General features: G+C 35.3%; 1 pseudogene; it reads left to right on the forward strand.

Annotated features, from left to right (window-relative positions):
• Positions 1-3,637: 3,637 nt before the first annotated feature.
• Positions 3,638-8,013, forward strand: LOC131043628 (ent-kaurene synthase TSP4, chloroplastic-like; annotated as a pseudogene).
• Positions 8,014-27,255: the final 19,242 nt, after the last annotated feature.

Here is a 27,255-nt window from a genome sequence, read left to right on the forward strand (position 1 = left end):
TCAAATGTACAAAAATCCTCAAGTCTCTTGTTCACATATTCCCTTCCATTATCTGTACGAAGAATCTTCACCACTTTCCCAGATTGCTTCTCCACATGAATCTTGAAGTCCTGAAATCTATCAAATACTTCACTCTTATGAGTAAGAAAGTAGACCCAAGTGAAGCGGGAGTAGTCATCAATGAAGGTGAGGACATAGCAGGCCTTACTAAATGAAGATGCTGGAAATGGACCTGCTACATCGCTGTGAACATGTTGAAGAACTTCCAAAGCTTTCCAAGATTTCCCCTTATCAAACTTTTCCTCGGGATGCTTTCCCATGGAACAACCTGAACATACACCCTCTGAAAAGCTGATTCAAGGTAGACCTATGACCATGTCTTTACTGTTGAGCTACTGAAGATAGTGGTAGTTGAGGTGACCAAACCGCTCGTGCCATAGCTTACTTTCTGAATTTGAATGAGTAAGCAAGGCCCTAGAAGGTGAACTTGGCACAAAGTGGGAGAATGAATAAAGCCTTGAGTTGTCATTGACTTGTCCCACTGCTACCAAGGCATCATCATCAAGTTCCTTTACCACAACTGAATCTGGTGTAAACTCAACCTTTTTCCCATTCCCATAGTGAGTGATTTGGTAGATAGAGAGAAGGTTGGTAGACAAGTTAGGAACATAGAGAACATTCTCAAATGTTCCATCATCCATGTCAACTGAACCTTTCCCTTCAACCTCTACTTGTGTATCATCACCTATGTAAATATGAGGTGCCTTAGATGGCTCCAATGAAGAAAATTGCTCCTTTGTAGAACCCATGTGATATGAGGCACTTGAGTCAAGTATCCACTGCTCTGAAGAACTTGTTGTAGCCACAAATACTTTCCCTTTTCCCTTAGACTGTGAGGAAGAGGAAGGCGATGAATCCTTCTTTGTGTAGGCAAATGGCAAGTTGATGTTGTTTTTCTTAAGAAGATTAGTTAACTCATCAACTTGCTTTGTGTGGCATCGATGCTCATCATGACCATACTTCTTGCAATATGCACAAGTTGGCTTATCCTTCTTAGGTGGTGTCCCCTTCTTGGAAGAGGATGAAAAATCGCCTTGTGATGGAGAGGATGATTGTCCTTTTTCTTGTTGTGGCTTAGACTTGGAATGCTTCTTCTTCTTGTTGGAATCTTTTCCTTGACTTCCTTGATTCCCTTGATTAGGTACCAAAGCCCGGGACTTTGAAAACTTGAGAAGCCCCATGTTCAACAACTTAGATTGTTCCAATATCAACATTTCTGTGAAAGCATCAAATGAAGGCATAACATAGGAACTCCCCACTGCCAAACGATAAGTTTGGAAGCTAGACACAAATGCTGCATATTCTGGTGCAAGTTTGTCCAACAAGTTGAATATCAACTGAGCATCCTTTTTGTCAATTCCATAATCCTTAAGCTTTGCTCTTAGCTCATTTGCTTTGGTGACATAATCTTGGATTGTATCAAAACTCTTGGGATCCAAGTTGGTGAGCTCATTGTCAATCTTATAACCTCTGATTTCATCAACTTGACCATACAATTTCTAAAACATATCCCAAGCACCACTTTTCAATATGAAAGATGAGGTCATCTGATACATACTTGCACAAAGTTCCAAGAGCCATGCAATTCTTAGTGAGCCATTTTAGCTGAGCATTAGGATCAACATTAGGATCAGGTGGTGCTACTATTGTTCCATCTATGTAATGCGTGAGACCTTTTTCCATTAATTTGTTCCATACTTTAATTTTCCATGATGCATAATTATGTGGAGTTAAAGGTGGGAATTTATGAGAACTCATTGAAACAAAAATGAAAGAGAACAAGGAAAGAGAGGCACAATCATACAAGACACCCCCCCAAAAGTGATGATTTGGCACTTTATACTTAGTGTATGTACAATGGGCCACTTGCAAAAAATGGCAAAGTGGAATTCTGATTTCAATTTTACAACTGCCTCAATAAGGCCAAAAGAGACTCAAACTGATAATGCAAGACATCTAAACTAAGATCCAAGCAATTTACAAGTACTAAATAGGCCAAATAAGACCAATATTTGAGAGTACAATTTCTATTTAAAATCTCTGAAATCTGATCATAGATTATGAAAGTAGATGAAAAATCATGCACTTTCAAAAAAAATAGCACCTGAAAAGGAGGTCGTATGAACTCAAATGAGGCCTTTGAAGTTGCAGAATTGAGGATTGGACAAGTATAGCTGAAAGAATCTAAATATTCCGAAAAACCTATGCACCAAAACTAGAAAATAACTACACCACTGCGAAGAGCACAAAAAATTAGCCCAAATAATAAAAAATTGCACCAAAAAGGAGCAAAATTGAGCAAGTTATGGGCCTCCAAAGTTGACCCAAAAATCCAAACTGCTTAACGGAGAGGGGTCTAAAAATTTCCAAAGAAAATGCTGATTGGGTGCCGCTGACTAGGCAGAAGGTACGGATCCCAAAAATAATTTTCAAATTTTATTTATTTATTTATTTATTTATTTTTTAAATTTTCAAACTCGAAAATAATTTTCAGAAAAAAAATAATTTTTTTTTTTTTTTGAAAAAAATCCGAAAATTCCATACCGTACCGCCCAAATTGGGCAAAAAATTTCCTCCACACCCAAAAATCGATTTTCACCAAAATAGGTCAAATTTATACTCGATTTTTATTGAAATGGCCTCCTGAATGCAATGGTGAGGTCGAAAATGCTCCGAGATGCCTCCAAAAAGCGCAGTTCCTCAAATCTGAAAATAAAAGTCTTCCACGATGTCTCTAAAAACCAATCAATGAAGCCCCAATGGCTCTGATACCATGTGAGATTTTGCCAAGATCAAGGGCACCATGAAAAGTATAAAAATAGAGACAAAAGAATGATAAGAACAAACTGTATTCTCATCAATATGAAAATGATCAACTTGATTCACCAATACAATGAATATAGGCCTTCTTATATAGGCAAGGCCATATGGATGTACGAGCACACAATCATGACATGTGGCTCAATGAGATACAAAGGGTAGGTAAGAAATACTAGGGGTAGGTAGGAGAAATAATATAATATTCCACAAGAGGTGGATGACCCATCGAATGTGGAGTGTAACAACAAAACAAGACCACAAAAGGTGGAATTTATCCTACAAGCTCTATCCCTATGTGCACACTTCCCTAAGTGTCTCAAATCCAAACCACAAAGAAATGCATTATCCTAAGTTAACCTAAGTAAAGTGTAATAATATCCATAATGAATATTTATTTACACTAACAATATAATCATTGCAATTATTAAAGTTATCTTTGAATTTATATAAATTTTATAGTTATACTCTAAGAGATTAAATAGATAAAAGTTGTAAAACATATTTAACTTTCAAAATGGTAAGAAAGTGCAACTATACTAACCATAGGCAATGGTATTTTGTAGTGACTAAATTCACATCATTGAAGTATAAATAAAATTGCTATTTTTTTTTATCTTTATAAATTTATAAAGGATAATTTTGAAATCTCTCATGTGTCTATATTAGATTTAATAATTGTGCATCTGGCTATTTGATAGGTTGTTCATACAAAGACATAGCAAATTTCTTCTACTTTTGAGTGCGTAGATGTTGATATTATGAGGATACAACTTTTGTTTTCAGAAATTGAGAAAGGACATGCATATGTTTCACCTTATGATACAGCTTGGGTAGCAATGGTCCCCTCTTTCGAAAACTCTCTATTACCACAATTCCCACAATGTCTTTCATGGATAATGGACAATCAACTCTCGAATGGATCTTGGGGATTATCAAACTTGCCATATAATAAAGACCATCTTTCTCACACCTCGGCATGCATTATGGCATAAAAAATGTGAACATGGGTAAGAATATTTCTTCAAAATAGTTGGCTATAAATCATTTTCAATTATTGAGGGTATTAAAGTGTTCATTTTTAAAATATATATACATGAGTATATATATATTTGTGTCAATATATGTACATAAATATACATATATATAAATATACACACATACATATATATGTATATATACACATACATGTGTGCACACTTCCATCTCCATCTCTCTATTACATATTTTCTTATATATTTTTCCTTCATTATCATCACATTTGATAGCTTTATTTTTAACATTGATAATAAATGTAATATGCTTTATTATTATAATTCACAAGACAAACATATTCATTATTTCTAATATTAAAAGAATCGTAATCATCTATTCTCATTCAATTAGAATCAACATTATGTTAAATATATATTCTCATGAGCATGAATATCCTCTAACTATATCACATTTTTGTCAATAAAATTTTGAGTTTTATGTTTTATGCTTCAGTGTGTTATTTCTACATATTGGTCTACAAGTACAAATATATACAATCTCTCCTATAAGATTTTGGGTCATCTTTTATTCTTCAACAGGTTTGAAGTTTATAAAAGAAAATATCGGAAAAAAAACCAATGAGGATTGGTATAATCCCACTGGATTTGATCTGATCTTCGCTGCAATGTTAGAAGATGCAAGAGACTTGTGCTTAGACCTCCCTTATAATTTGCCTCCTATAGAACTAATGCTCACCAAGCGAGAACAAATCCTTAAAAGGTAATTTTTGCAGCCAGGTTATTTATTCAAAGGTAATTTTTACAATTAGGTTATTTATTCAATACTTTTGAATCCCAGTACTTATTTTTATTTATTCTTATAGTTTGATTCTTGCTTTCTTTTTTGCAGTATAGGAATAGATCATGTCAATGAGTATAAACCATCTATGGTTTTCATCATTGAGGGTATTCGGAACATTGTTGACTGGGATAAAGTGTTAAGACATGAGAGCACGGATGGCTCACTCTTCCATTCTCCCTCTGCAACTGCTTGTGCTCTGATGCATACTAAAAAATCTATTTGCCTTATGTATTTGAATTCAAAGCTAGAAAATTTGGAGAGTGGAGGTTGGTCCTTAAAAGTTTATGTATATGCTTTGATGACATTTTATCATGTTCATACACATCGAACATGCATTATTTTGTTGGTGCAGTGCCTAGTGTTTATCCCATAAAGTTGATTACTGGTCTTTCAATGGTGGATATGTTGGAGAGGTTAGGTATAGCAAGACATTTCAAATGTGAGACAAAACAAGTTCTAGATAATGTCTATAGGTAAGTGATAAATCCTTTGCTTATGATTGGATAATGTAGTTTCTATCCTTGGTTTCCATTTTTTCTGAAATCAATATTTTCAATGGGCAGATGCTGCAAAGAGAATGAAATAATTCAGGGAATATCATCAACATCTGACATACTTAACAGATCTATCAGTTTCAGGATTCTAAGATCCAATGGATATGATGTGTCTCCAGGTTTTTTGAACAAACCAAACAATGTTTTAAGTTAAACTTTCCATTGATTGTCTCTCATATTTTTCTCTGTTAAGCATGAGTACGAGTTCTGATGGATATGCAATTTTGGGTATGGTAGTTTCTAACTCATAAGAATAATGTACTACTAGAGTCTAGATTTGGGGACATTTCATGTGATGCATAATTCAATAAATTTTTGTTTCTTACTAATGAAACCAACAATTCTGTAGATCTCTTTCTCAATTATTTAGAAAATGGCGACTTCCTACAATCTCTAGAAAATAGTGGCCAATATGTGATAACAATGCTGAATTTGTACAAAGCATCTCAGTTGATGTTCCAAGGTGAAAGAGTTTTGGAAGAAGCAAAATCCCTCTCCCAAAACTATATTGAGAATATCAAAATGGATGAACAAAAAACAGTCCTCAGTGAATAGAACATTTAAGATACATCAAAAACTATGGTTTTGATGATATTCGGATAGGAAAGGCCTCTTACAGGTAATCTTTCATGGATCTACATGATCCATTTCATTTATTTTGGTTTAAAGTATATATCACCTACTTCAATAGTGTTAAAAATTGACCCTTGGAATTCGATTGCAGGATCCCTTGTTTAGGCAATGATTGTATTCTAAGTTTAGCCAAAAAGGACTACAATATTTGCCTAGCAGTGCAAAAGGACTTGCAGGAGTTATAAAAGTAAGTACAAAGCTTTTGGAAACAATTGGAATAACACGACTGCCACCACTGAGTTAGATTTACACTGAGAGGTTGATAAAGGTATTTGTTTTTGTCTACCATAATAGATGGAGTGTAGACTCTAAATTTGGTAGCTTACACTTTGCTCGAAACACTGTTGTAGACTCCTATTTTTCTGCTGCCTCAACACTTTTTAGCCCCAAAATGTCTACTGCACGCATCGTATGGACAAAGATTGGAGTTCTTCTTGTGTTAATGGATGACTTTAATGATGTGGTAAGCTCAGAATCCATTGAAGAGCTTCAGTGCTTTGTTGATGCTATTAAGAGTTAACTGTATGATAAATTATATATAGCTATCATATCCATTCCACCCTAAAAACCCTAAATCTGTATATGTAGAGATGAATTGTCTATATTACTTGTTCTTGATATAGCTTTTGGATTAGATTGTGTGAGTTTGTTTGCATCAACGTTTCAGATCACATTCTGTGATCCATCATCAGAATGAAAGATCTGCAACTTTCTACTTTTCTACTTCATGAGCTTCCTATCATCCAGATGATGGATCACAAGTGTAATCCGAATCGTTGATGCAAACAAATTCACATAATCTAATCCAAATGCTATATAAAGAACTATTATGGATTGTGAAAAACTAATATCTTTATATTACTTGTTTCAAATGTCTCGCAGATGGGACCCAACAGTGATTTGTAATCATTCAGACAATTTTTTTCTCTGCAATTTATAACACTGTGAATGATATTGCTCAAGATGCCTGGGTCTTTCAAGGCAGGGATGTGAGCACCCATTTAAGGGAAATGGTGTGTATATTTTTCATGAATAGGAATTACTTGATGGTTCATTTATATTGTGCAGTATGAGAACAAAATTTCTTTCAACAAGCTTTGAAAAAAACATCATTAGAATAACCCATTAGTGTTTTTTTGTGCTTACTCTTATAGTGGTACAAGCTAGCAATCTCAATGATGGAGGAGGCTGAATGGGTTAAACACGGATATATACCAACATTGGAGGAATACATCGAAATTGGAAAAATTACAATCGGACTGGAACCAATTGTTTTTAGAGCACTCTATTTTGTAGAGCCTGAGATTTCAGAGCTAACCATCAACCATCATGAGTACAACAGTCTAATGGATCTCGTCAGTACGTATTTGTGGGCGTCTTTTGAATGACATTCAGACCTACAAGGTAATAGGCTGGATTTAAACAATATATTTTAAATTTTGATATATTTAGACAGTTCATTTCAAAGTATATGATTTTTCAGTAATTTAAAATATACTTCTAGTTGAAACATCTCAACCAACTCATGTCTTTGCAATACTTCGATTTTTATTAAATGCTGAGATGAGAAAGTAAATTATTCATATGTTTTTCAGAGGGAGACCAAGCAAGGAAAGATCAACTCCGTGTCACTGTTCATGAAAGAATATCCAGGGACATCTGTTGAGAATGCTACTGAGTGGATGAGACAAACAGTAAATGAAAGCACACAAAAACTACTGAGGAACTTATTGCAGCCTAGCGTTCTACCTCGCGAGAGCAAGCAGTTATATTGGAATCTAGCCAAAATTGTCCACCTATACTACCGCAACAGTGATGAAATCACATCTCCCACTGCAATGCTTAAACATATAAGGGTAATTATTTTTTATCCTGTATCATAAATTCTAAAAGAGAGTGTTTGAGATAGTACCACCTGGTGCTATTAATAAAGAGAATCCTTGTCAATGGATTAAGGAAATATCTAAAATATTTATTTTTATTCAATAAAAATAAGAGTACAAAGAATAACAGTTATTATAGTAGTTAAAAAGAAAAAAATATCGGTAGAATATTTTGAATTTGTTTCTATGTAAAAATAATTAGAATATGTATCATTTTTAATTGAAAGTAATTATGTATTGTCTTGCCTCATCAATTTTTGGTTAAAAATAGTTTGGTGTCGTTTAAGTTTCTATTTGTTGAATTTGAATTAGCTCTTTATTCATTTAATTAAGCTATCTATTCAAATATAAAATAATGTATCGATCCAAAACATTAGGTTATAATTAATTGTATACTTTTAATTGTAGAGTGAGAAGTAATGAATTTTTTAATTTTATTTATTTGAGGTTTCAATTTCAATTGTATTTCTTTAATTTTGGATTATGGTAAATGCTTCTAATTAAAGTTATGAATTAGAGTGGGCAAACCCTAAAAGTGAAAATAGCAATCAATGATAATAAAAATTAGTAAGAAACAATGGGAGACAAAACACAATAATAAACCACAACACCCCACCCAAGAGAAGAACAAACCTTATAGCAAAATTCCACAAAAGAATAGAACCACCTCTAAAAGAAGTTTGAATGCAAAATGCATTAGAAAGCTTTCTTTTGATCCAGCAACATAATACTTATCCAAATCAAAGCCATTCTTGTTGAGGATTACAATCTTAATTTTTTGAATAATTAGTTTCATTATCAAAAATATCCAGTAGAGATTTTAATGTTATTTCTAAAATACTACATATAAAACCAAGAGTTATAATATCTATTAGACATATATTAGGTCTAAATCAAATTCATATTTGCAACCTAATTAACACATAATTCAATTTTGTTTAAATTCTATAGATAACTTTCCCTTGCAAACTATTTTCCTCTAGTACTGACATAGATTTATTGCGATGCTTCATTGATAAGTCCTCTCATAAACCATATCTATTTGTACTTAGTTATAATGGTTTAAGCTACAAATATATCATATCAATTAGTAGTCATTATAATAATAATAGTATTTTTGTGGTTTGTTAAATCTCATGCCATTTTTTCAACTATTGCCATTTTTGTGGGTGTGATGTTTTTGGAAGCCCCTTTTGATTGCTAAGATATAACTCTTCCCTTGTGTTGAAGGCTTTCATTAATTCATTTTCATCTTTAGAGGATCATAGCTTGGTCCTAGATCAACTTTGGGCTTGGGGACCTCTTATTTAACCACTCTTTGTGTGTCCGATGTGGGTGAGGCTATCAAATATCCCCTTCTATTTTGAGGCCATCAAGAATTCTACAGGTCATTTTTTAAGGTTAGTGATCGACTACTTTGTATATTGGAATTTCTACCTCCACTCACATTTTGGTGGATCTCGACATCTCCTTACCTATTCATGAAGAAGTAGTTCTAATCTCCTCGCCTCTTCATGAAGAAGTGGTTCTAATGATTGGAAATAGGCCTTGGATGCATTTGTTAGATTATGAGGTATCCCCTGACATTGATGCTTCACTACTTGTCATTTGGTTACAGATTGCTCTCTTTCATGTTAGAAAGGTACTACTGCATATGGAAAATTATTTCCTAGACTGCATTAAAATATATGTGTTGTATACTTGTCACGTAATTGAGTTTACCTACTCTCACCTAACCTTGAATCTCATTAGGTGTCATCTTGGGCTCTCATATCCTCTCGCCTTTGCTTTATAAACAAGGCTAATGTACATTATTAAGCATTCAAATACATTCATCGTTTGATGAAATTGTCATATTCTCTTACTGTTAAGATGAATTTGCTATTTGCGGTTTTGGGTGGAGTCAATAATCCAACATGGTATCGAGCCTGCTCGTAGCATCTCCTTCCAATCTTGAGAATTTTCATTAATAGGTTTTGAGGTTAAATTTAAGGAAGTTTTGGTTTGCAATTGACGCATTTCCTTACATCGAATTAATTACACATCTTGGTTTCTTCCTTGTGATTTTACGATTTCAGTTACCGGCATTTAAACTTTTTTTTTTCCTGTTTTTCCTTATTTGTAGCTGTGAATTTTTTATTGACATGATCAATAGCCTGTGGTTCGGTTGTTGGAGCCATGAATATTTTAGGTTGTTGGAGCCATGATACAATATTTGCTTGGATCCTCACATTTGGTATTTTCGTGGTTGGGTGATATCATATAATTGTGGCTCGAGGAGTCTTTGAATGGCACTTTTGACTTGTTCATTGAGCATGGCAGAGGGATGGTGGATCAGCCTAGACTCTTCATTGGAGGCGATATCATATCAGTTCGGCTCATAAGCTCCTTTGGCTGGCCTGCGAACCTTGGGTGGCATGCTGTTCATTTGTGTTGGTTGACTTCATGTAGTTTGGCTGGTGATCAAAGCTTGACAGTGTTATTGGGTCACTGGAATGGAGATTTCATCAGTCTATAACTCCAGACTTGTGCATCCTATGTTCGGTGAAGTGCTTTCAATTCTTGATCCATGTGCAGCATATATTTTTTGGCCATCACATATCATTATTGATGACCCAGCACTTCATTTCTTTCGCAATGTTGATAAATCTGTTTGATTTTTGTATCTCGATTGGGAGTCGATTTATTGTGACAGATTGCTTGGTGCATTAATTCTTATGTGATCGACACATCTCTACAAACTCTTTGACTGATATTTTTTCCTTTGAACCAAGATCGACATTGAAAATTTTGTATTGAAGCTGGGGTGGCATATTGCTTTTTCCTACAGTTCATGGCAAGCTTCAAGTATCAGATTGGCTAGGGATTGAACTTTAGTCTTTAAAAATTATTTACTTTGTGCATTGCAAGTTCGTTGGTGGAGCTCGCATTATTTACTTTGTGCATTGCAAGTTCGTTGGTGGAGCTCGCATATCCTGAGTATTGTTTTATTGGATTGTACGGGTGGATTCATCAAGGTTTTTTTGGAGCGTTTGATCGTGGTTTTTGGTGCATTCACGGGCACATAAGAGGAGCGCGTGGGCCCAATTTGGAAGGTTATTATTTAGAATATTAATTCCACATGGGGGCCAAAAAGTTCTTTTGGCTATTAAAATAGCCTGTCTTGACCACTTAAATGGTGAGCTAAGGCTCACATGCCCTGGGCAAGGAAAGATTGAAAGGGGATCAAAATTTGATCATATGGCTGATGTCATATGGCTGGTGTATAGTGGTGATTGTGGTGGTATGGAGTGACTTTATTGTTGGCATAATTCATCATCTAGGCTTATTTTTTATACTGAAATCATTTTTTTGTTAATATCTCATTTGCATGACTTTGACTTTGCATGTCCAAATTATGACAAAAATAAAGAATATGTCAATTAGGTCAAGGAAAGATTGAAAGGGGACCAAAAGTTGATCATATGGCTGACCTCATGTTGATGTTAGTGAATATGCCAAAATATTCCCTTGTTGGAAAAGATATGTCTCCTAAAAAAAATTGTCAAAAAATATAATGGTGTGTGGGAGAAAAAGTGACACTAAGCAAACATGCCCTAATCTCACTTTCAACCACACACTTGTGGAATACGAAAGAGTCTAGAGGTATCACACAATTGGCTACTTCTTCTTGTGGAAGAGAGAGCCACGGGCTACCTATTAGGATTTCTATTCCTTTGTTGTAATTGAAAGATAAAATGATGCAAGTTCAATCCCTAACCCCAAAATGCAAGTATGAACTAATAACAAGATTACAGAATTGAACTTAAATGATGGAAAGCTGTAAACACAAGGATAAGACAAGAATGAAAATGCGTACCCGGAGTTAAAATCTGACTGAAAATGTTCGGGACGGGGGCGCGGGCGCCACTGTCCTGATTCTGCCCCTAAAACTGCTCCGGAAATTGCTGTTTTGCACTCTGGAAAAGCTGTCAAAAATGCTGAAAATGCTGTCTGTCAGGAGGACCAGGGCGCCCAGCGCCCCTGTCCTGGCAGGACCTGGGCGCCCCACGCCCCTGTCCTGGTCTTTTGCTCCGAAACTTGGTGTGTTGTTTGGTCTCCGTCTGCTTCTTCCGGATCTGTAACTTGCGGCGTCGTCCGAGTCCCGAAACCTGCACTTATATCTGAAAAAGGTGTTTGGGCGGCTATATAGGGTTTTGCCTTAGTCAAACCCCCACTTCGGTGATTTCCACCTCCATGAATAGCCAAGTTGTATTGTAAAATGTATTGTGTGTGCAGACCTAGTGTGTGTGCAAGGTCCTAAAATGCAAGAAAGCAAACTAGAGCAACCTAGAAAGTAAACCCTAATTGCTTGTAAATGATAATGTAAATGCTCTAAATCAAGATGCCAAGTGATCTAAAACATGAATAAAGGATATTTGAAGCTTATGCAAAGACATGAAAACAACATGAAATCATACCCAACCTTCAAGGGAGGAGTACAAGCCAATCTTCAGTCGGTAATCTCCTATTGTTCTTCAATGTCTTCCAAGCCGTAAATGGATGAATGAAATTGATAAATGCTTGATAGAAAGATGTTGGATGTTGTTGAAGTCTTCAAAGGTCTGCTCTTTCACTGCATAGAAGGTCCTTGAAACCAAAAATCAGATCCTTTCCAATGAAGAAAGAGAGCTCTTATATATGAAACCCTAGGTCTTAATTCCAACTTTTGGCCGACCTAGAGATTGAATCTCCCACCAATTTCTTGGGGTTAAGCTTTATTTTATGATTGGATCGCGCTCCTAAAATTTCGGGAAAAATGTCCAGGACCATGTTGCACTCCGGGCGCCATGGTCCCGACAACTTTTCACCAAATTTTTAGGACTGTCGGATATGATGATTTTAGAGAGAATCCCGAAGTTACAGGTAATTTTGAGATGTTTTGACCCCCGAAATCAAGCCCCCAAGTTCAAAATAGGACCTAATTAGGGTTTTTGATTAAATGATGTATTGGAAGAATAAAATGAAAGGGGCACACTTTAATGAAAAGGGCCCAATTTTATGATATAGGAGATGATAAAATAGAACCTTAGACCTAATTAATTTAATTAATTAAGTGCTAAAGGGGAAATGTAATGAAAAATGTAAAATGCGCCAAGGCGGGTGCTAAACTAGGTGTGAAATTGTACCACCCTAGCAAGTGCGTACAATTTATGATGCTACAAATGGCCACTGAAAAATTGTTAAGGTAGAATATTCCCCTATAATCTCTAAGATTCCATGCACTATGAAAGGTATGCCACTTGACATCAGTGTAGGTATTACCTATACATGCATAGATATGGACAGTGAACAATGCAAACAAATTTAATTTTCGAAATCATTTAAAAAAATTTAAAAAATTTGGAATTTTTTTTGCAGAGTACAATTTTGAAGCCTGCACAAGATTTATATAAGTCATATGGTCATAAGGATTTCCATCTGACTACATGAATTTTTGTGCAACTAATGTTTCAGCCCCAAATTCAACTTTTTAGAATTCGACAATTTAACAATCGATCTTAGGGTTTTTGGCCACTCTAGGTGTGATGGTGAGGTTGATCTCACTCCAAAGTGCCTAGATTTTTTGTTGACCCCAAATTCATTTGACATGTCCTCCACAAAATTGACCCAAAAATTCAACTACTCAGATTTTGCTGAAACAACAATTGATCTATAGGTTTTGGGATGCTATGAACATGATGGAGACCTTTGTTTGAGCTCAAAGTGCTTGAAAATTCTCTCAATGTTGAACCACTTAAGAATATGGACAAAAAATAAACATATCTTCTCTGATATCATGTAGAGTTTGATGATTTGACATCATAAGCAAATAATCATCTCCAACCACACCACCTATCACAATATTGAGATCAAGTAAGAATGATATACTCAACAACATGAGAATTTTGTATTGATTGCACAAAAATATTGTATTACAATGAATGAATGAATTATTATAAAAGGATAAATGAAACCCTAGATGCAAACCCTAGATATAGGATAAACTAAATATTTGACTTCATATTGGAACAAATTTTTTGTTGATATCTCATTTGCACAATTTTGATAGTGTATGCCAAGTTATGTCAAAAAAAAACATATGCCAATTAGGTGAAGGAAGGATTGAAAAGGGACAAAAAGTTGACTATATGGTTGATGTCATGTTGATGTTAGTGAATGTGCCAAAATATTCCCTTGTTGGAAAATATTTGCCTCCTTGAAAAAAAATGCCGAAAAAAATAATGGCCACCAAAAAATTGTTAAGGTAGAATATTCCCCTATAATCTCTAAGATTCGATGCACTAAGAAATGTACGCCACTTGACATCAGCATAGGTACTATCGATACATGCATATATATGGACAGTGAATGTTGCATACAAATTTAATTTATGAAAAACATTTAAAAAAATTATGCAAAAAGGAAAATTAAATAAATTTTGAATTTTTTTTGCTGAGTACAATTTTGAATCCTGCACAAGATTTATATAGGTCATATGGTCATAAGGATTTCCATTTGATTGCATGAATTTTTGTGCAACTAATTTTTTTGCCCCAAATTCAGCTTTTTAGAATTTGACAATTTAACAGTTGATCTTATTGTTTTTTGCCACTCTAGGTGTGATGGTGAGGTTGATCTTGCTCCAAAGCACCTAGATTTTTTGTTGACCCCAGGATTTTCCTTGATTTGACATGTCCTCCATAAAATTGACCCAAAAATTCAACTGCTTAGATTTTGATGAAACAACAATTGATCTGTAGGTTTTGGGATGGTGTGAACATGATGGAGACCTTTGTTTGAGCTCAAAGTGCATGGAAATTCTCTCAAGGTTGGACCACTTAACAATATGGACAAAAACTTAACATATCTTCTCTGATATCATGTAGAGTTTGATGATTTAACATCACAAGAGAAGAATCATCTCCAAGCACACCACCTATCACAATATTGAGATCAAGTAAGAATGATATACTCAACAACATGAGAATTTTTTATTGGTTGCACAAAAATATTGTATTACAATGAATGAATGAATTATTATAAAACGATAAATGAAACCCTGGATGCAAACCCTAGATATAGGATAGACTAAATATTTGACTTCATATTGGAACAAACTTTTTGTTTATATCTCATTTGCACAATTTTGATCGTGAATGCCAAGTTATGGCAAAAAAACAAACATATGCCAATTAGGTCAAGGAAGGATTGGAAAGGGACCAAAAGTTGACTATATGGTTGATGCCATGCTGATGTTAGTGAATATGCTAGAATATTCCCTTGTTGGAAAAGATCTGTCTCCTTGAGAAAAATTTGCCAAAAAAATAATGGGCATCGAAAGTTCTTGGGGGCACAACATTTCGTTATGCTCTCTATGATTTCATTCCCTACGAAAGGTATGCCACCTAAAATCAACCTAGGTATTGCCTACACATGTAGATGCAGGCATAGATATGGATAATGAATGTTGAACAAAAAATTAATCTGTTAAAATAATTAAAAATTCACACAAAACAAAATTAAATAATTATGTTTTTAAATTTTGATTATAGATTTTTTTGTAGAGTACTATTTTGAAGCCTACATAGGATTTATACAGGCCATTTGGTCACAAGGATTTCCATCTAGCTACATGAATTTTCATGCAACTATTTTTTTTGCCCCAGAGTCAATTTTTTAGAATTGGACAATTTAACAATCGATCTTAGGGTTTTTGGCCATTTTGGGTGTGATGGTGAGGTCGATCTCACTCCAAAGTGCCTAGAGTTTTTTTTACCCCCAAATTTTTCTTTGATTTGACATTTCCTTAACAAAATTGAACCACAAATTCAACTACTTAGATTTTGATGAAAAAAAAGTTGATCTATAGATTTTGGGATGCTATGAACATAATGACAACCTTTGTTTAGGCTCAAAGGGCATGGAAACTCTCTTGAGGTTGGAACCCTTAAGAATATCATGGACAAGAACCTAATAGATCTTCTTTGATACCATGTAGAATTTGATGATTTAACATCACAAGCCAAGAATCATCTCCAAGAACACCACCTATCACATTATTGAGATCAAGTAAGAATGATATGCTCAACATCAAGAGAATTTTGTATTGATTGCATAAAAATATTATGTTACAATGAATGAATTCTTGTAAAAGGATAAATTAAACCTTGCATGCAAACCCTAAAGCTAGATTAAATTAGCTAGTTCCAAGTATCACAATAATAATGAATGAGACAACTTAAGCTATTATTAGCATAATTTAATAAAAATAAAAAGTACCTAAATTTAACTTAAGTGAATAAATTAAATAAAGGACCTAATAAATTAAATAATTAGATATAATCTCCTCATTACTCCTTGAACATAGACCAAACATCAACAAATGTTCCTAGATTTTGTGTAGGTGAAAACCCTTGGACTAAGGTTCTTAGCACTTGTGTTCAACATTTATTAGCTGAATTTTGGAGACACAAACCTACAAAAAAACCTCATGATTGTGAATCTAGAACTTTTTGTTTGCATAAACATCCTCAGACTATGGCACCCAACACACCATTTTAGTATTTTTAGCTGCAAGTTCCTTTCTATATCTTCTTTTGAGATTTGAGCTAATATGTTAATTTTTTGTTATGTAATTCCCTGACATTACTAAAGTTATCATTTTCCTAGCTTGAACACACACTTCACAATCTCAAATCCGTTACAACAAAAAGGAACATTAATCCAAAGTGTTTGGCTCTCCTATTCAGACTAAAATTACATCTTATTTATGTTCACAATAATATGTCATGGAAATTTGAGATTTAGTTTGCATCCATAGTCTAGGATCTCATTTCCATACTAATTAGGATTATACAAGATCAAGAGTTGTGTCTTAATCCGATGACATGAAATAATTAAAATGATAAATATTAAAGAACCTAGAACAAAAGAAACGAGAGATGCAATGTATTACCCCTTTCTCGATCAGACTTTTAGACTCATGTTTGACTTTTGTTCACTCTTTCAGTGCGAAACATTATTGTGATATTTTGCTTAGACATTATGCAATATGGTGTTACGCTTTAATTTGACTATAGTATATATTTCATTCAGTATTTCCTTATGGATGTTAAATGTGATTTTTATTGGATTACTGTCATGGACTGACACATTTACTTTATACATGAAATGCGTTATATTCATGTTTTGTGTTTGTACGTGTATGGGGTGTGAGGGGATGATTTTACTTCATTCAATCTGATGAGATAGGGAACACCACGATTCTCTTTCATCGACGTGTGTCTCGTCTCTTTTATATATATGTCTATATTCACGTGTGGTTCTTTGATGCAGGACATTGCAAGTACACATACCAGGTAGATACGGGGTATTGACTCCACTTAGTTTCACAGGTCTGAGCATACCTTATTTTTCTGATGGGAGTGGAGGAGATAGTTGTTAGACCCTAAATTGACCCACTGTTACACTCATGTGAGTGTTGTCAGTCGGTCATTATTTCTTGTTTGACTGGTATGCGAGTCTTGGCCCCTTTGGCATTTTCATTTTGCGAGTCGTTTGGTGGTTATTTCTCATTTTGCGTGCCTCCTGCTAGTTAGAAAATTTAATCTGAATGAATTGTATTATTTTATATTGGTGTATTTAAATTAAATTAATATGCCTTTGTTATTTCATGTTGGTGTATTTAATTAAATTAACATGCCTTTGTTATTAATAATTTAGTTAAATAATTGAGTTATTAAATTTAAATGACTTAAGTGCATGTTATATTTTGAGAAAAATTGTATATATTTGATAAAGGAATAAAGTTAGAAATTATGCTTTTTGAATTTTTAATTTGTATCTTGAAGTTATTTTCATTTATGGAAAAAGAAATGAGGAAAAAAAAAAATATCTCCTTTGACCTTTTTGAAGGAGATTAGATTTTACCTTGATGGGGAAAATTTACTATTGTTTGAATAAAACTTTTAACCTAAAAGTTTAGGTTAAAATATTTTCATATATTGCCTAAGAGTTCATGGGAAGAGGAGAATGAAAAAATTTGGAAGCCAACTTTTGAGAACAAAATTGGAAATTGGATTTTTTTGGTTGAGGATTTGGTGCAGGTTGAAGCTCATCTCCAACTTTCTTCCAAGAGTGCATTTAAGGTTGGGTAGATTTTCTTCTTTCCTTTTTGTTACAAAGAATTTGAAAAGTTTTAAAATTTTCCCGTGTGTGTGTTTGGGAATTGATGGAATTCTTTTGGAAATTTTAAATTTAGTTTGAGTTGTGGGGGTAGAGTGTTTTGTGTTTGAATTTATCTCTTCCCAACTTAATTTGTTGATTTTGAAGAAATTGGTTTTTAGAACCAGATAAATTAGTTTTCTGTGTGTGCTTTCAAGTTGTATTGTTTGTGATTAAATCTTTTCATTTCTAGTTTGGAAATAATAGATTTGTTTTCGTTTGTTTGGAGATTTTCAAATTGTTCAAAAACAAAAGGTTATGCTAGCAATTTTTTTACAAATTGGCCTCCCTATGTGTGTTCTTGATTTTTTTCATTTATGCAAGAACAGTGGAATTTTGGATAAAATCCTCTCTATTTTGGTTAAATTTGTTATGGATTTTTCTCAATATCATTTGATTTGGGTCTTATTGGTATCTATTTGTAAACGGAAATTTTTATTAAGAATTAAAAAAATAAAATAAAATTTATTTCCTATGTTTTTACAGAGTGCATTCTCGGTGCAGTAAATTTTACCAATAAAATTTTATGAAAAATAAAAATAAAAATAAAATATATTATGGACCCACATTGTAGGGGACCCACCTTCCCCCACCACGTGGGATGGTAGACGCTACTACCTTTGGTAGTAACGCTACCATTGGTAGCTTTTGCTACCACATGGTAGTAGTGCTACCATTGGTAGCATCACTACCACTTACAACTAGTAGTCGTGTTATAAAACAAACCGCCTACTAACTTTTAGTTCACTGGGGTTTTGGGTAGGGTTTGAAAAAGAATAAAACGTCTCGCCCAATTTTTTGGTATTCGGATTTTTTATAATAATATATATATAGATATATAATATTTTAAATGTAACTTTCTTTTATCATTGTTGTTTGTAAATTAGTTTTATCTGTTATTTGAGCTATTTTTAGATAAGATATATATATATATATATATATATATATATATATATATATATATATATATATATATATATATATATATATATATATATATATATATATATATATATATATATATATATATATATATATATAATGTGATGTGTATATAGTTATATATTCATCAAATATTTATATTATTATATATATATTTAATGTGATTTTTTAATATTATTAGAAATCACATTATTTGGGAAAAATTAAATTAAATGATTCTTTTGTGGAAAATGTATTATTTAATATGGTATGTTTTATACATTAAGCTATTATGATATTTGATTGTTGAAAATTGAAAGGGGGAAAATTGGTTATTTGTGATTAATTAATTTCTAGCCTTATTAGATTAATGACGACTTGAATTTCTTTTAATTAGTGTGGTTGTGTTTTATTAAATTTTAAATGTTGAATTGCAAGTATATATGATGTTATTATTTTCAAAATATTGTTTGAGTATGATCTTAGTGAATTTATATTTCTTAGCAAAGGGCTTATTTTGTTGCAAATCTTGGTAATGTTTAGTCATCTTGTTGTAGTGTTCATTTTACCTCTTGGTCATGTGTTGTCCTTATAACCGTGTCATTTGAAACCATATTGTGTTTATTCCTTATGGTTAACCTAGGGTTAGTAAGACTATGTTTTCGTCACCTGTATTTTGTAGTGGTTTTATGTCTTTCTATTTCACCATAGGGTTCTCGTAAAGAGACCGTGTTTGTATAGTGTCCTATGGGAGAGTGGCTTTCGAGTGGGGGCCGCATCCAAAGTGGTTGGCTGGATAACCCCTTGAAAGTGAGATAATAAGTGATAACCTAATAATTGATTAGGAGGTGGGTAGTTCTTAACATTAAATAAGATATTGTACCCTCTACATGGTTGAGTGCTCATATAGACTCAAGATCTAGTGGGAAGGCCTGGAATGGAAAACTGACCACTTTGTCTTCACAAAGGGTTGGTAGGGTCCACATGATTCTTAGATGGAACCGGGGGTTCGGAAGAGGTTACCAGGATAACTCAGGTTGGGGGCCGAGACCTATAGGGGCCTACCTAGGGTAGCCATCATAAGCTATGCGATGACACTCTATCTTTAGGGTCACTAGTGTAGGGTGATGTTGAGTTCACTTGGAGTATTATGGAGTCACACTTGTATTGTCGACCATGTTTTTCTTGTGCTTTCTTGAGGGTCTTCTATTATCTCATAGCACGGTGGGGTGATTCCATTTTGGGATCACATGGTTGGGTGGTAGTGCCACTTTCCATCAGATGCTTATGTTTGTGCCTTCATGCGAGGATTGGCTTCACATATATTTTCATGTTTCCTAATTCTTGTATCATCTTATGTTGGAGATTTATGTATTTGAGACCTATGTGGTCATTTGTATTAGTGGATTATGTAACCTTGATATTTGGTAAAGATGTAACTTTATATTTACTATTGTAATTCTATTTAATCAATTATCTTTATGCTTTATTCAAATGCTTTCTTGAAGAGTAATTTATATTGTAATACTTTTAATCTTCCAATGATGTAATCTATTGTATGAATATGGTTTATTTTGTTCAATAAGTAATTGATTGATTATTGGATTAATCTTAATAATGGACTTTAACCTTTCAAATAATTTTCCATTAGTAACCCTTTAGGAATTCTTTGTGTTAGACTTTCGCTTGTGTAATAGATGTGCAATGTAGTAATTAAAGCACTTCTTATGGTTTAACTTTTTAAAAAAAAATTATTTCACCCCTAGTTAGTTAGTTTGTGTGGTTTTCCTTTGGGGTTCTTTGTGTTGCATTACATGCAAAGCGTCAAGTTCCTGCCATAAGCATGGATAGTTTAGAATTGATAAAAGTAGAGATGAAGATAGAGGGGGAGAAGAACAAAGAGAAATAGATAGCGAGATAGAGAGAGGTAGAGAGAGATATTAAATAATAAAGAGATATAGGTAAGGAGATAGACAAATAGAGAGGAATATGTAGAGGGGGAGATAAAGGTATAGAGAGATAGAGAGATAGAGATAAAGAGATAGATAAGAATATAGGGATAGGGAGAGATGGAGAGGAAGATATATATATAGCTATAGAGGGAGAGGGAGATGGAGAAATAGAGGTATGTGTGGCATTATGGTAGAATGATACAAAGAGAGGGATATAGGAAGATAGAGAGAGGGGGGAGATAGAAAGAGAGATAGAGAGAAGAGGGGAAGAGGAGAGAAGTTAGTGTTTTTCAAATTTTAATTTAAATTATTGAAATTGAATTGAATTTCTTTTCTAATTTTTTAAAATGAATATCATAAAAATTAAATGAAAATAATCTTGTGGTTGATAAGATTTAATTATAATTATTGAAAATGAGTATTTTTCTTGTGTTTGCTTGAGGTTATTTTGCTATCTCCTAGCATGGTGGGGTTATTCCATTTTGGGATCACATGGTTGGGTGGTAGTGCCACTTCCCATCAGATGTTTATGTTTGTGCCTTCATGCGAGGATTGGCTTCATAGATATTTCCATTTTTCATTATTCTTGTATCATCTTATGTTGGAGGTTTATGTATTTGAGACCTACGTGGTCATTTGTATTAGTGGATTATGTAACCTTGATATTTGGTAAAGATGTAATTTTATATGTATTATTGGAAGCCATGTAATAGATGAATAATGTGCCCCCACGGGTTACAATAGTTGGTCCTAAGTCTCGGGTTTGCTCCCTAGGGTCTTGGGTTTGACTCTCTCTCCTAGAATTATTCTACCATGGACACCGGGGGGCGGTGTTGATGGCACCATGGCTGCAGGGATTAGTCTCGCCCCTAGCTCGCCCCTTGCCTGAACTAGGGTAAGGTCGAAGCACTAGGCTGGGGCCACGGGGATACCTTGACGACAACAAAAATAAAAATAAAGATAATAAAATAGATGAATAATGTAATCTTGTTATTGGATATTTATTTTATCAGTTATCCTTATGCTTTGTGCAAATGATTTGTTGAAGAGTAATATATGTTGTAATACTTTTAATCGTCCAATCATATAATCTATTGTATGAAGATGGTTTATTTTGTTCAATAAGTAATTGATGGATTATTGGATTAATCTTAATAATGGAATTTAACCTTTTGAATAATTCTTCGTCGGTAACCCTTTAGGAATTCTTTGTGTTAGACTTCCCCTTGTGTAATAGACGTTCAATTTAGTAATTAAAGCACTTCTTATGGTTTAACTTTAAAAAAAATATATATTTCACGCCTAGTTTTTTAGTTTGTGTGGTTTTCCTTTGGGGTTCCTAGCGGGGAATTACATTTGGTATCAGAACTCATGTTTCAACACTGGGTACTCTGGTTTTAAATTGAACCCATTCAAGTTGACCTTTTGTTTAGGTCTTAGTATTTGTGTTTCCCTTGTCAATATCCTTGTTATAGATCTAAACCTTTTTCTCTTGTGTAGTGATAGGATCATGGCTAGCAACGCCAAAGCTGGTGGTCGTGTTGGTGGCCGCAATAGAGGCAGAGGTGGGGGATGTGGTCAAGGTTTAGGCCATCATAGTCCTTCACCACCACCCACTCATGTGAGTGTGGATCAGGATCAGTCTATTCATTAGAATGAGTAGAATGTAGTAGAGAAGGTTCCTAAAAGGGAAGAGTTGAGGTAGATGTTTTAGGAGGTGTTAGCCAGACTAGGCCCTAGACCTGAGGCCAAACAATCTATCCATGCTCAGGTGGGAGAGTCACATCACTACAATCTTGAGGAGAGGGAGAGAGAGAGGTCTCTATGGATCAGGACTTAGTCACCTTGGGGCACATGAGAGATTTGATGAGATCCCATTCTCCTTCCTTTGGCGGTTTGGGTAGTGGTCTTGAAGACCCGGTTGATTAGTTTAGATCGGTGTTTTACCATGCATTCGTATGGCAGTAACACCAAGGCCAAATGCACCATCATGCGTCTTGAGAGTTTTGCTTCTATCTAGTGAAGGTTGGAGGAAGAGAGGATTGGTTTGAACATTAACATCATGTCTTGGGATATTTTCCAGGAGAAATTTAGGGCATTCTTTCTCTCACCTCAATTGAGACAGTCTTGGGTAGATGTGTTTTATGCATTACACTAGTTTGGCATGTCTATGGATCAGTTTGAGCATAGGTTTTATGAGCTCAAACAATATGCTGGTATTGGGAATGACAAGGTAATTCTAGTTAACCACTTCTTGAGGGGTCTAAATGACCGCATCAGTGGAGGAGTGAGAGTGTTTGAGACTATTTTAGTAGAGGTAGTTGTGATGAAAGCCAGGCTGGTAGAGAAGAATCTTGGTCGTGCTCACGATAGTCAGTCTGGAGTGCAGATTAGGAGTGTTCCTTATAGTGGTTCCAGAGTTAGAGGGAATTAGTCCCAAACTGTTGCACCTTTTAGGAGTCCTTAGGCACCCGCTAAGGGTGGGCAGCAACAACAAAGTTTTCAGCCAAAGCTGAAGCAGTTTCAGAGCCAACAGGGTGGAAACTCTCAGCCTAAGAAGAATAGGAATTGGCAAAGGAGTAGGTAGGGCTTTCTAGGGCAGTCCTCTTAGGGTGCATCTCAGGCCCCTAGCAGGGGAAGTTTCTAGCAATCCAGTGGGTCGTCTGGAGGTAGAGGACCTGGTAGGGGAGCTTGCTTCTCCTATGGTCAGTTTGGCCACATAGCCGCTTAGTTCCCTCAACATTCTCATCAGACGGGTAGTCAAAGGCTAGCAACATCAGAGCCAACAGTGAGGGATGTAGGTAGATCCCATAGAGTTTTTGTGATGGTTGATGACTTTCAGGCCAAGCACCAAGGCACAATGATCGAGACTGCAGGTGTGTTGGGTGGTATTCCTATCTCTGTACTTTTTGACTCTGTTGCTTTATATTCTTTCATTTCTTCCTCCATTGTGGAGTGGTGTGAGCTCATTTCTACTAAGCAGGTAGATAGGTGGCAAGTAGAGTTGGCTACCAGTTTGCATGTGACCGTAGATTCCTTCATTCCTGATTGTGAATTGGACCTAGGACCCTTTGTCACTTCAGCTAACCTTCGAGTCATTCCTTTGGGGTCTTATGGAGTTGTGTTGGGGATGGATTGGTTAGCATCTCACAATGCTCATGTAGACTTTTATTAGAAGATAGTGGAGTGTTTAGATGATCATGCCAAGAAAGTAGGGATCGTTGGAGTTCAAAGATTGATATCCTTACGTATGATTTCCGCTATGAAGCTTAATTGGTGTATGCATCTAGGGTGTCAGATTTTTCCAGTTTCTCTTGAGGATGTAGATGAAGAAGAGAGTCAAGAAATCACTCCTAATGGTCACCCTATTCTTCGAGAGTATGCCGATATGTTTCCTATGGATATTCCCGATATGCCTCTGAAGCGGGACATAAACTTTCGCATTGACTTGGTTCCTAGTGCGGAACCTATTTCGAGAGCTCCATATCAGATGACTACTCAAGAGTTGAGTGAGTTGAAGTTGCAAATAGAGGAATTGATGGCCAAGGGGTTCATTTGTCCTAGCGTTTCTCCTTGGGGTGCATCTATTATGTTCTTTGAGAATAAGGATGATTCTCTTTGGTTATGCATTGATTACCGACAGTTGAATAAGGTAACCATCATGAATCGATATCCATTTCCACAAATAGATGATCTTTTTGACCAGGTAAAGGTAGCCAAGGTGCTCTCTAAGATTTATTTGAAGTCTGGATATCATCAGTTGCAGATTCATGATGCAGATATTCGTAGAATGGTTTTTCGTACCCGTTATGGTCACTATGAGTTCATAGTGATGTCATTTGGGTTGACAAACGCGCCCTCAGTTTTCATGAGCCTCATGAATGGGGTTTTCCACACCTACCTTTAATGTTTTTTCCTTGTGTTCTTGGATGAGATTTTGATTTATTCTAGATCTATGGAAGAGCATGAGAGCCACTTGCGATAGGTATTACAGTACTTGAGGGAGAATCAAATTTATGCCAACTTGCCGAAGTGTGATTTCTTCCAATTAGAGGTGAACTATCTTGGTCATGTAGTTTCAAGAGAAGGTGTATCCATGGATCCTTCTAAGATCCAAGCCATTGTAGATTGGCTAACGCTAATCAATGTTTCTAAGGTTCAGAGTTTTATGGGTTTGGCCACATATTACCGTCGCTTTGTTAATATTTTTTCCCAGATAGGTCACCCAATCACTTCTCTTTAGAGAAAAGGGAAGAAGTTTGTTTGCTCAGAGCAATGTGAGTTAGCTTTTCGTACCTTGAAGGAACTCCTTGTTAGTGCTCCAATTTTGGCAGTTCCAGATCCATCCAGAGATTTTATGGTTTGCACAGATACATCTTTAGAAGTTATAGGAGAATTTCTTATGTAGGATGGTCGTGTGGTAGCCTAAGTGTCGCAAAATCAAGGACTATGAGCTGAATTATCTAGTTCATGAATTGGAGTTGGGAGTTGTAGTGCATGTGTTGGTTAGGTGGTGACATTTTCTATTGGGGTGTCATTTGAGCTGCACAGTGATCACCATAGTTTGTAGTATATTTTCACACAGTCGAACTTGAATGCTCGACAGTGAAGATGGATGGAATTCCTCTATGAGTATGATTTTGAAGTTTGATATATTTAGGGGAAAGAGAATGTAGTGGCAGATGCTTTGAGTCATAGGCAACATGAGGTTGCAACATTGTCCCTTGGGGTGGACTTGAGAGAGAGAATTCTAGGGACTCTTCCTCAAGACACTTGGTATCAGGATGTTAGAGCCATGAAGGAGTCCAGAAGACCACTAGAGGGTAGATATTCTTGATATAACCTTGAGGTAGATGGTCTTCTTTGACATCTTGGACGGATCTATGTACCTCCTTTGGAGGGTCTTCATATTTTGATCATGACTGAGGCCCATCGTGCACCTTATTCAGCACACCCTGGTGTCAAGAAGATGCATGTAGATCTTTTAAAGATATATCATTGGACTGGTATGAAACGTGATATTGCTGATTTTGTGTCGAAGTGTTTAGAATGTCAGCAAGTGAAGGCGGAGCATCAGCACTCTATAGGGCTTTGACAACCTAATTTGGTACCAAATTGGAAATGGGTTATCATTTCCATGGATTTCATAGTGGGGTTGCCTATTTCTTTGCATGGTCATGATGCCATCATGGTCATTGTTGATAGATTGACCAAAGTTTCTCATTTTGTTCCTATTCGATCTTCTTATACAACAGCAGTGATGGCACGAGTTTTCTTGGAAGATGTGGTGAGGTTGCATGGTATTCCTAGGTGGATCATTTCTGATAGGGATCTTATCTTTACTTCAACATTGTGGACCTCACTTCAGCATGCTTTGGGGACCCAGTTGAACTTCAGTTTAGCTTATTGCCCAGAGACTAATGATAAGACTAAGCATGTGAATCATGTCTTTGAGTTGGGATCGGTTAGAGGATAGGGTGCGTTTAGGACCGAATATGATTTGAAAGATAGAGCAGTAGGTTGAGAAGATTCGTGGGCATTTGGTAGCTACTTAGGATAGGTAGAAGAAGTATATTGACGCTCATTGAGTGGATCGTCAGTTTTTAGCAGGCGATCGTTTGTTCTTGAGAGTGCGTTTGTGGAAGAGTGATCCGTTATGGAAAGGGTTCTAAGTTGGCACCTCATTTTGTTGGCCCTTTTGAGATCCTTGAGAGGATAGGACCTCTTGCTTACCATCTTGCCTTGCCACTGAGCCTATCCCACATCCACGATGTTTTTCATGTTTCTATTCTTAGACCTTATCATCCTGATGTGACCCATGTTCTTGATTGGAATGTTTTGCAGGTCAAGGATGACCATCTTTCCATGGAGCTCGTGCACATTCTTCAGTGTCAGGATTTGACTGTCAGGGGTCATACCATCGACCATGTAAGGGTCCTATGGGACCCAATGATGAGACCTCGACGACATGGGAGGATGTAGCGAAGATGAGAGAGATTTATTCTTAGCTATTTTAGGCTTCCATGAGTAAGCCTAGTTTTGAGGGGGAGAATGTAGTACCCCTTTCTTGATCAAACTTTTAGACTCATGTTTGACTTATGTTGTCTTTTTCAGTGCGAAACATTATTGTGTTATTTTGCTTAGACATTATATAGTATGGTGTTATGTTTTAATTTGATTGCAGTATATGTTTCATGTAGTATTTCCTTATTGATGTTAAATATGATTTTTATTGAATTACTATCATGGACTGACACATTTAATTTATACATGCAATGCATTATATTCATGTTTCATGTCTGTACGTGTATGGGGTGCGAGGGGATGATTTTCCTTCACTCACTCCAGTGAGAT

This window comes from Cryptomeria japonica, chromosome 4, assembly GCF_030272615.1.
Source record: "Cryptomeria japonica chromosome 4, Sugi_1.0, whole genome shotgun sequence".
Classification (NCBI taxonomy): domain Eukaryota; kingdom Viridiplantae; phylum Streptophyta; class Pinopsida; order Cupressales; family Cupressaceae; genus Cryptomeria; species Cryptomeria japonica.